Genomic DNA, 8,438 nt, shown 5'->3' with positions numbered 1-8,438 from the left:
ATGCAAAACATACACAAACAAAGCAAGCTAATAGTTGGTTTGAACTGGAAACAGGCTGATCGCAACCATCTGTCGAGTAGACGGCAGGATTTCCCCGCTGAGGTAAAGTCCTCTCGACAAACTCTCTCGACAAAAGAGTGCCAGAGTTAAGGTGTGCCCTCCCTGTGGGTGTACCTGTGTGAAAAAAGAAGAAGAAGAAAGCCTGCATTTCCAGAAACTGCTTTAGTAGCAGCAAATGGTTAATAAAAAAAATAAAAAGAAGAGCTATGTAGTCATGTAAAAGCACTGCTGACAGTAATTCTGGGTTTAATACCTTTATAGAAATACTGCTTTTATGGTGAGAGGACTTCGGTGAGAATGTCATATAAACCGGAGGTGCTGGTGCAATATACTCGACAGGTTTACAGTGTGTGTGTGTGAGTGTGTGTTGGACTAGTTTGCACTTTGTGGGAACATGCATCCCTTTTGCAAATAAAAGTCTCCATTATGTAAATAAATACATTTTTGAGTGGATACTTATGGTAAGGTTAAGGTAAGGTTAGTGTCTCCAGGAAATTAATGTCAGACGCTTCACTGTCCTCTAAAGTGATGGAAATGTATGTGCTTTTATGTGTGTGTGTGTGTGTGTGTATACACGCGCATGTGATTTATTTCCTGTGCGGCGAATTGGAAAAGCTGAGTTTGCTTCCTGCTAGATTGTTTTTAGGGGACACAAACGTATCAGAAGATACAAAAGAAGTAGTTCAAACAATTCAGTGTGTGTGTGTGTGTGTGTGTGTGTGTGCGTGGATACGCGTGCGTGTTCATGTAAGACAGCAGCTCTTTAAAACCGAGTGTTAAAAGCGGTAGGGCTGCAGGCGAAGCCATCCATCAGAACGAGCTCCAGACAGGTTAACTCCCACAACACTCTCTTCTTTCTCCATTTCCTCTCACTCTCGTTTTCCATCATCTTTCATCACGCTATTATTACTCTATTAAACTCACCGTCATGACATGTGGATGGGAATCCAAACCTAGAAATAAAAAGCAGTAGATGGAGGGCAACGTTGTCTTAAGCATTGAAGCTGCGCTACTGAAGAGTTAACATGGGTCAAAGTGGGTCACTTGAGTGGACTTCTGTCCGTAAGCGTTTGCTCAATGCAAAAAAACCCACATTTATCACTCAAGATCTATGGAGGCTTCAAGCATCACTTTTACCAACCAAAGCACATTATAATCCTTAAAATACACCAGCGAAGAGTGGAACTGCTTCCAAAAATGTGGAAAAATGCATTTCTTGGTCATTGTGTTCAACTGACTTCACCTTAGTCTTCCATGTGCCCCCTAATTTTCGAGGGAAAAAGCCCTGATAAACTTGCCGTAGCCACCAGCCAGCATTAAACATCAGGAAAAAGGTAGCAACTAGTGAATCTAGTGGACCGTTTAGCACGTTGAAGATATTTCCCCCAGCAGTGACCAAAATAAATCACCCATAAAGGTATGTGAGTACTGGGTTTATAAAGGTGCCAAAGACATGAAGGCGCATGTTGTTGCATTTCTGCTTGCCTGTCTTGTCTTGTTTTCTCTTTGGCAGTAGTCATTTGATGTGGATTTTGAGGTTTCACGTCACGAAAAACCAAAAAAGTTGAAACCCCCCCCCAAAACAATCCCAATTTAGCAAACCAAAGAATGTTTCGCTGGCCTCTTTCAGAAAACAGGAGTCAAATGATATTTTTGATAAGCACTGACATAAAGAATCGTTGAAATCTTTCACTGACGAGCTGCTTCCACCGCCGTCGTCTTTTCAAATATTTCCAAACTTTGCCGTCATCTCAGAGCAGCAGCAACTGGAGGTGATTCCTCAAAATCCCCCACCATTTTTCACTGATAGACCGCTCTTCTTCTACTCTCTTACAGCCACAGCCACGTGCAGCGTCGCCTCTACCTCCATCTTCAGGCTCCTGTCTTACGTGGACTATTTTATTTGCGCCAGATGCGCATTTCCTTTTTTACATTTCCGCGTTTTCCTCAAAATTTTACAATTGAATGGAAACACAACTATTTGAGCCACGTCAACACAATGCCCCAGAATTACAGAGAGACTTCCGATTTATTCTCATAGGTAACACTGTTAGACTGCTGAAGCATCAGTGCGTCAGCAGCAACTTACTAGCTGTTAGCGGAAAATGAGGCGTTTCCTTCGACAGAGTGACATTAAAGTAGAAGTATTCCAGCTAAATGTATGTGCAGTACTTGATTAAGTGTAGTTACTTTGCACTGTTGTCATACTTTTCTAAGCAAAGTCATCAAATAACTTCTTAAGCATCAACCCAATATTACATATCCAACAGCAGACTGGAGGCTGTGAAGTAACATTCATAATGTATTTGATAGTTATTCTGTTTTATCAAACGGCATATATTAATTCATTTCACTTATTTATTTTCAGCTTTTCCCTTTTCCTCTGAACATTTTGTTCAGCTGTAGAGCAGCAACTGGCAGAGCATCTGTGCAACTGAATTCAGGATCTCGCCCTGCCTCGTTCAGTTTACCAAGCAAAGTGACACGTCTGCTCGGCTTTTTTGACGAGTAAATAAACTGTTGATCTTTTTTTAGGCTTTGATAATGATCGTCAGGCCTTAACCAAAAAAAAAAAAAGTCCGTTGGCCCACAGAATTCTTACAACATTTGAGAAAGTAAAAACACTTTTAGGATTTGAGAACTTTAACTCTGCTTCCTGCTCAGTGGCCAACCCTTATTAGTGATGTCATGCAGCCTTGCTGACCTCCCTCCCCCAGACTGACAGAAGTTGTACACATGCATTCGGCTGACGTTTGAACAAGACGCAAATGCCGATTTCATTCAACGATGGCCGGGCTTTTGTGCAGTTTTCAGCAAAAAAAAACAAAACAAAACTAAGGCACCCTCTCGCCTGCTTAGATGTCTGAATCCCAGTTCTTCACCAATTCACAGTTATTTTACACAACAGAAATATTTTGGTGTAATAGAAGCATTTTAATGCAGCACCACGGACGTCCCATTGATTTTGCTTGGAGTGATTTTCCTTTCGGTTTCTGGATCCTTGGCAGGAATTTGCTTCCTCAAAGACAAGGTTGCCAGGGCAACAGCCCCAGGTAAGATTACTTCAAAACTCTGGTTTGACTCCACTTGCAGGGTGTTTGTATGTGTGTGCTTACCTGTGTGTGTACGTCTGTTTTCCCCCTCTGTGGTTAGTTTGTGAATACTCCTGTGTTCCTGGTTCTCTGCTTCCTTCTATATATTCCCAGACTTGTGCATGTCTCTACTGTTTTGTTTTTTTTAATTCAATAGGAATTTCAGTTCATATACTGGTTGATTTAATGTTGCATTATGAGAAATAGCTGCCATTATTGTAAATAAAGAGCCAGCAGTCAAAGCCATTGCCTGGAGGAGCTTCTAATGCGGCAAAAGGCAGACGAGCATTAGCATGTGCAAATTGGCTGTTTTAGCAGAGCCATTGGCAAACTGTGCTTTAGTGTGTGCGTGCGTGTGTGTGTGTGTGTGTGTGCGCCTGCCTGTGTAAATGTGTTTTCATGTGTGTTTTCCACCTGCCTAACTGTGTTTGCATTTGTGTGAGTGACATGAATGGAAATAAGAAGGCAGACGGACAGAAGGAAGGGTTTTGCATTAGGATCTGTTGTTTGTCCTCCCTGCAACACAAACAAATACACACACACACATGCACACAAACACACACTGGGTGTGACACAATCATTTTACATTGTACCCGCCTCAATATGAAATTCAACTGCTCAAAACAAGTTTTACAATAGGCCTAAGTGTGAGGGAGGGACGGATCAAAGAAGAGAAGATGGAGGGAAAAAAAAATTGTTGGGACTCTATCATTATGCCGTTTTCATACTAAACCTGTTATGATGTTTGCAGCATGATTACATGTTGTAAAGTACGAATCTATCTGCTTGTGTGCGGATGTGTGATATGTGTCTGTTTTTAGACAAGGCAATTAGAAGTAATTACAATGTGAGTGTATCCAGCTCTAGCTCCTGCAGCTGGAGGATGAGGAGCATCTCAAATACACACACACACACACACACACAGACACACATACATATATATATATATATATATATATATATATATATATATATATATCATTCACGCCGCCCGGCGAGTGTACAAGTGAATTTGTGTAGATTCTCTACATAGACTTCACATGAAATCTTAAAGCATGAAAATTTTGCGTTTGGAAGAACACACCTCTAACCTGCATTTTGGGTTCACCTGCTTCCACACCACCTGCTTCCACACCAGCCATCATACCTGACACTAAGGCCAACAATTACAAACAACAGTAAAACTGTCCAAAAACATCCATTTACTCTTAAGCCCATCTTCTAACATACTGCAGACCTACTTTATCCAGACTTTCGCTCAGTAATCTACAAACACTTTGACTTGAGCCAAAGTCTTCACAAACGGGCACTAATTTTATGGTTTTTTTTAAGCTTAAATACTCACATTAGAAGTACAAAGCTAACGTTGTCCTATAAACAAATTAGGCTTCAGATTTCCATCCATCCATCCATTTTCTTCTGCTTATCATGTTAAGGGTTGCGGGGGGGCTGGAGCCTATCCCTGCAGCCTTCGGGCGAGAGGCGGGGTTCACCCTGGACAGGTCACCAGTCCATCACAGGGCCAACACATAGAGACAGACAACCATTCACACTCACAGTCACACCTACAGTCAATTTAGAGTATCAATCAGCCTCGTCCCCTCTTGATGTCTTTGGACTGTGGGAGGAAGCTGGAGTACCAGAGAGAACCCACGCAGGAACAGGGAGAACATGTAGACTCACACAGAAAGATCCCATGCCCAATCTGTGGTTGATGATGGAAAGAAATGGCGGAAATAAATTCTCCTCGCAGGGGAAAGAGTTCGCACGAATGACGCGAATAAAAACAAATGATCCAGCGGTCAACTTTGTGTGAATAAAGCTTGCGTGAACACACGTTAACAGCAGCAGCTTGCGGAAATGTCAGGATCTACTGAGAAGTCAAACTAAAAAAGAGTAGGTTTCAAAAACAGCGAGCAGGGACACGGAAACAGGCGGATCTGCCAAGAACCCAACTAATACACAAAGAATGTCTTAACAAGAAACAGGAGGGAGAACAAGAGGGCTGATGGGATAAGAGAGACACCATGAAGAAGACTAATGTACTGACAAGACCCAGGTGAGTGACTCAAAAAAGGCAAGAAAGAGATGAAAACAGGAAATAAGCAAAGCACACACAAGAGAGAAAGAGATTTCACAATAAAACAGGAACTGACTCGACTGACCTAAACCTAAACCACAGCATAACAGCAAAATGCTAACTGCTTCTTCTTTGCTTCCATTAAAGAGCAACAAAGAAGTGCCATCCATCCATCCATCGTCTATACCGCTTATCCATTAGGGGGCGCAGTATTCTGATAAAATGGGGAAAAGACCAAAATATGTATTCTTTTGAATTTAAAAAAAAATTGAATTCAAAATGCTATGATGATCCAGGCCTCTTCATGTGGTTGCCAGCTCATCGTGTGGTTGATGTCTTTCCCTTGTGCTCTCCTTTGTGTTTGGGTTTCTTCACTTGTGTTCCTGACATCCGACTGTGTTCCTGGGTTTGGTTGGCTTATCGCCGGATGCTCATGGGCTGTTACATGGCTGCTTCCCCCCCCCCCCCCCCCCCTCTTCCTGTACGTGATTGTCAAAGACTTTTGTTAATCATTTTTGTCTGTGTGATGCCTGAGTTTTCTCCTCAGGTCCATTGTTACAGCGGGACGCTCTATTGCCTTGAGTCACACTATTTCCAGCTTTGCTGCAGGAGACGGTCCATCATATTTTCCTGCATTGTCCCCCAGGTCAGATGGTTATGAACTGGTCTACAGTCAGTATCAGCTCAGTATTAATGCAGCACACCGGCATCAGCTCACTCACACTTTCGAGCATGAAACACTTCATATTGTCGGGGGAGAACTAACATGTTCTGATGAGATGCTTTTTGTAGCCCAAAGCATGTCTTTTTACTTTTGAACAACTTGTTAAAGAAATACTGTAAGCAGCACTGCATTTCAAATGGGGTTCGCTGAATAAATAATAAATTACAAACATCAGCGTTCATAAGTAATGAAGTGTTGAAGTTCCTAACAACTCTTTTGAAGCGCTGCTGTCTTCTTTCTATTGTAAACCAGATCTTACGCTGAATGATTCATCTCCTGATGGTGAGCAGATGAGAGCACGGGAGCCAGTCACAAGGTTGCGTTCGTCTGGATGTGGGTTCTTCACTGGTGCACATTTGCTTGGCCTTGAGGACATGAGGAAATAAGAGTTTTCTGCACCAACATGGTACATGAAAATAATGTGAAAACAAGTGTGTGGAGTTCTTGAACTAGTACCAAAAAAATAACGCTATAAATGAACAATTTTTATTTAGGGGAGAGCAATCTGCCTGTGATTATAAGTCTACTGTTGGAAGGCAATGACCTATTTAGCTCTTTAAGTGGATTTGTAAAAAAAAAAAAAGAAAAGACATGTCTGTGGCTCAGTTTAACATCTGGCGTCACCAAAAAGTGGGCTTAAAAAAAAAAAAGATGATATTTTCCCTGAGCTGGATGTGCTATATTAAACCCTTGAGATATCTAAAGCACTGTGTAAACCCATTATTCCTGCTGGATGATAACCCCGAAGATGAAATGATCACATCTGTCAGTTAGCTTGATTATTTCCATTCATTACCAGCGATAAATGTTGTAATAAATTCACATGGATGGAAGTAATTTGACGTTAAAGCAGTGTCTGTGTTGCGGAGCTGCGAAGGAGACACACAGGCTCAAACACAGAGGAAAGACTGGGGTTTATCTCGAAAATACGGCAGCAGTGTCAGTGATTTATTTCAATTCAGGCAGTAGTGTTGTTAGGCAGATATGTTTAGAGAGACAAAAGAAAAATTCAGGTGCTCGAGGAATATCGCTACTTTTTTTTCTCCCCTGAATCCCATTTTATTTGAGCTTTAATATTTTTTGTTAATTCTCAGAAATTGGCGCCTGATATTATATAACCACGCCACAAACACGAGACTCATCGTGGCAAAATTTGAAAACAATGAGGAGAAGTTTCAATGCCTTACCTGCTATACAAAGAGCATATTTTAAAATTGATTCTTAAAACTCGTGTATATTTGAAAAAAACAAAAAAACAACAACCAGCAAACAACACCTTCTTTACTTATTTACCACCTTTCCCACTGCACACACCCTAGTAAACCTAGTTTTAGAAGCTAGTTGATCCAGATCTTGTGGTGTGAAGACAGGAAGCTGTGTTTTTCTTATTTTTTCCCTTTCCTTGGCGTGTTCAAATCGACACAGATCGAATGCGGGATCCCGTCTACCTTCAAGCAGAAAGCTCAAACACCAGTCTCGTTTGATTTCAAATTATGTTACAATAGTTTGGTACTCTGCTAATTTTCCAGTGAACTCATGGGAACACACCAGCGTTTCGTACTTAGCATCATCGACAGCTAAGTTGTTGATCCCTAGACGTAAAGTTTGTGTTGCTTGACCGCTTTTAACCAGTTATACTTGATTCTTTTGGTACATTTTAAAGGACTTGCGGCTTTTAATTCATCTTACCTGAACTTATGTACTTCCCCATATTGAAAATCCCGAATAGGTTGGGTGCTATTTTAAAAGAAACTTGTGTTCGTCAGCTTCTGCAGAGTTCATAAAAAGACCATCACGCCAAGCTTTAAAAGGCCAGCTTCAGAGCGAGAAAGAGAAATAGTTTTTTAGCTGTCCCTGAAGGAGAGCCAAGAGGAGTTGTGACAACCATACCGAGCGGTTGCCATGTTGTCAACGCTCTTGTCAATCTGCAGCGACCATGGAGTGAAGTAGAAACGCCTCTGTAACAACAAGCTTCTGACAAGAGGCTCCTCAAAGAGACTGACGGTCTTTCAATTATTTATTTATCACACTTAACCGTCCTTTACAAATTCACATTGAATAATTAACAGCAATGAATATCATTTGTCTTCATCAGGGAATCTCTCAGAGGGTTGGAAATGTAAACATTAAACCACATTAAAGTGTCTGTGGCAGGCCAGTCAAAGACAAAGGGAATAGTAAATCTCTAAATGGCGTCTATTTACACTTGCAGGGCACATCATCTCACTTTATAGCTTAATGATTAATGAAGAGATGGTCCATGCCTAGTTTTTTAATGTACAGCTATCAAACTAGATGCAATGGCATTATAGAATATAAGAGTTCAAATAACCTTCAACTGCTGCTGCCACAACCGAACGTCCACACTGAAATCCTTAATGACCCAGAAGCGGTTTTCAGTGGAGAGTTTGAGAGGGCAGGCAGGACGGAGAGTACGGATCGTGGTGATCGGTATGTTAGACAGCTTTGGCGCAGTTGTCTG

The 8,438-nt window shown here is 41.4% G+C and overlaps 1 long non-coding RNA gene across 1 annotated transcript; it reads left to right on the top strand.

Annotated features, from left to right (window-relative positions):
• Positions 1-3,079: 3,079 nt before the first annotated feature.
• Positions 3,080-6,405, top strand: LOC147256176 (uncharacterized). The gene is made up of 3 exons (XR_015117742.1): positions 3,080-3,113; positions 5,780-5,878; positions 6,209-6,405. It is a non-coding gene; the product is annotated as an uncharacterized LOC147256176 (long non-coding RNA).
• Positions 6,406-8,438: the final 2,033 nt, after the last annotated feature.

The sequence above is a fragment of the Aulostomus chinensis genome, chromosome 9, assembly GCF_037954235.1.
Source record: "Aulostomus chinensis isolate RoL2024-O1b breed Wild chromosome 9, RoL_Achi_v1.0, whole genome shotgun sequence".
In the NCBI taxonomy this organism is placed as follows: Eukaryota; Metazoa; Chordata; class Actinopteri; order Syngnathiformes; family Aulostomidae; genus Aulostomus; species Aulostomus chinensis.
The sequence above is the reverse complement of the archived record's forward strand: the minus strand, read 5'-3'. Positions and strand labels throughout refer to the sequence as shown.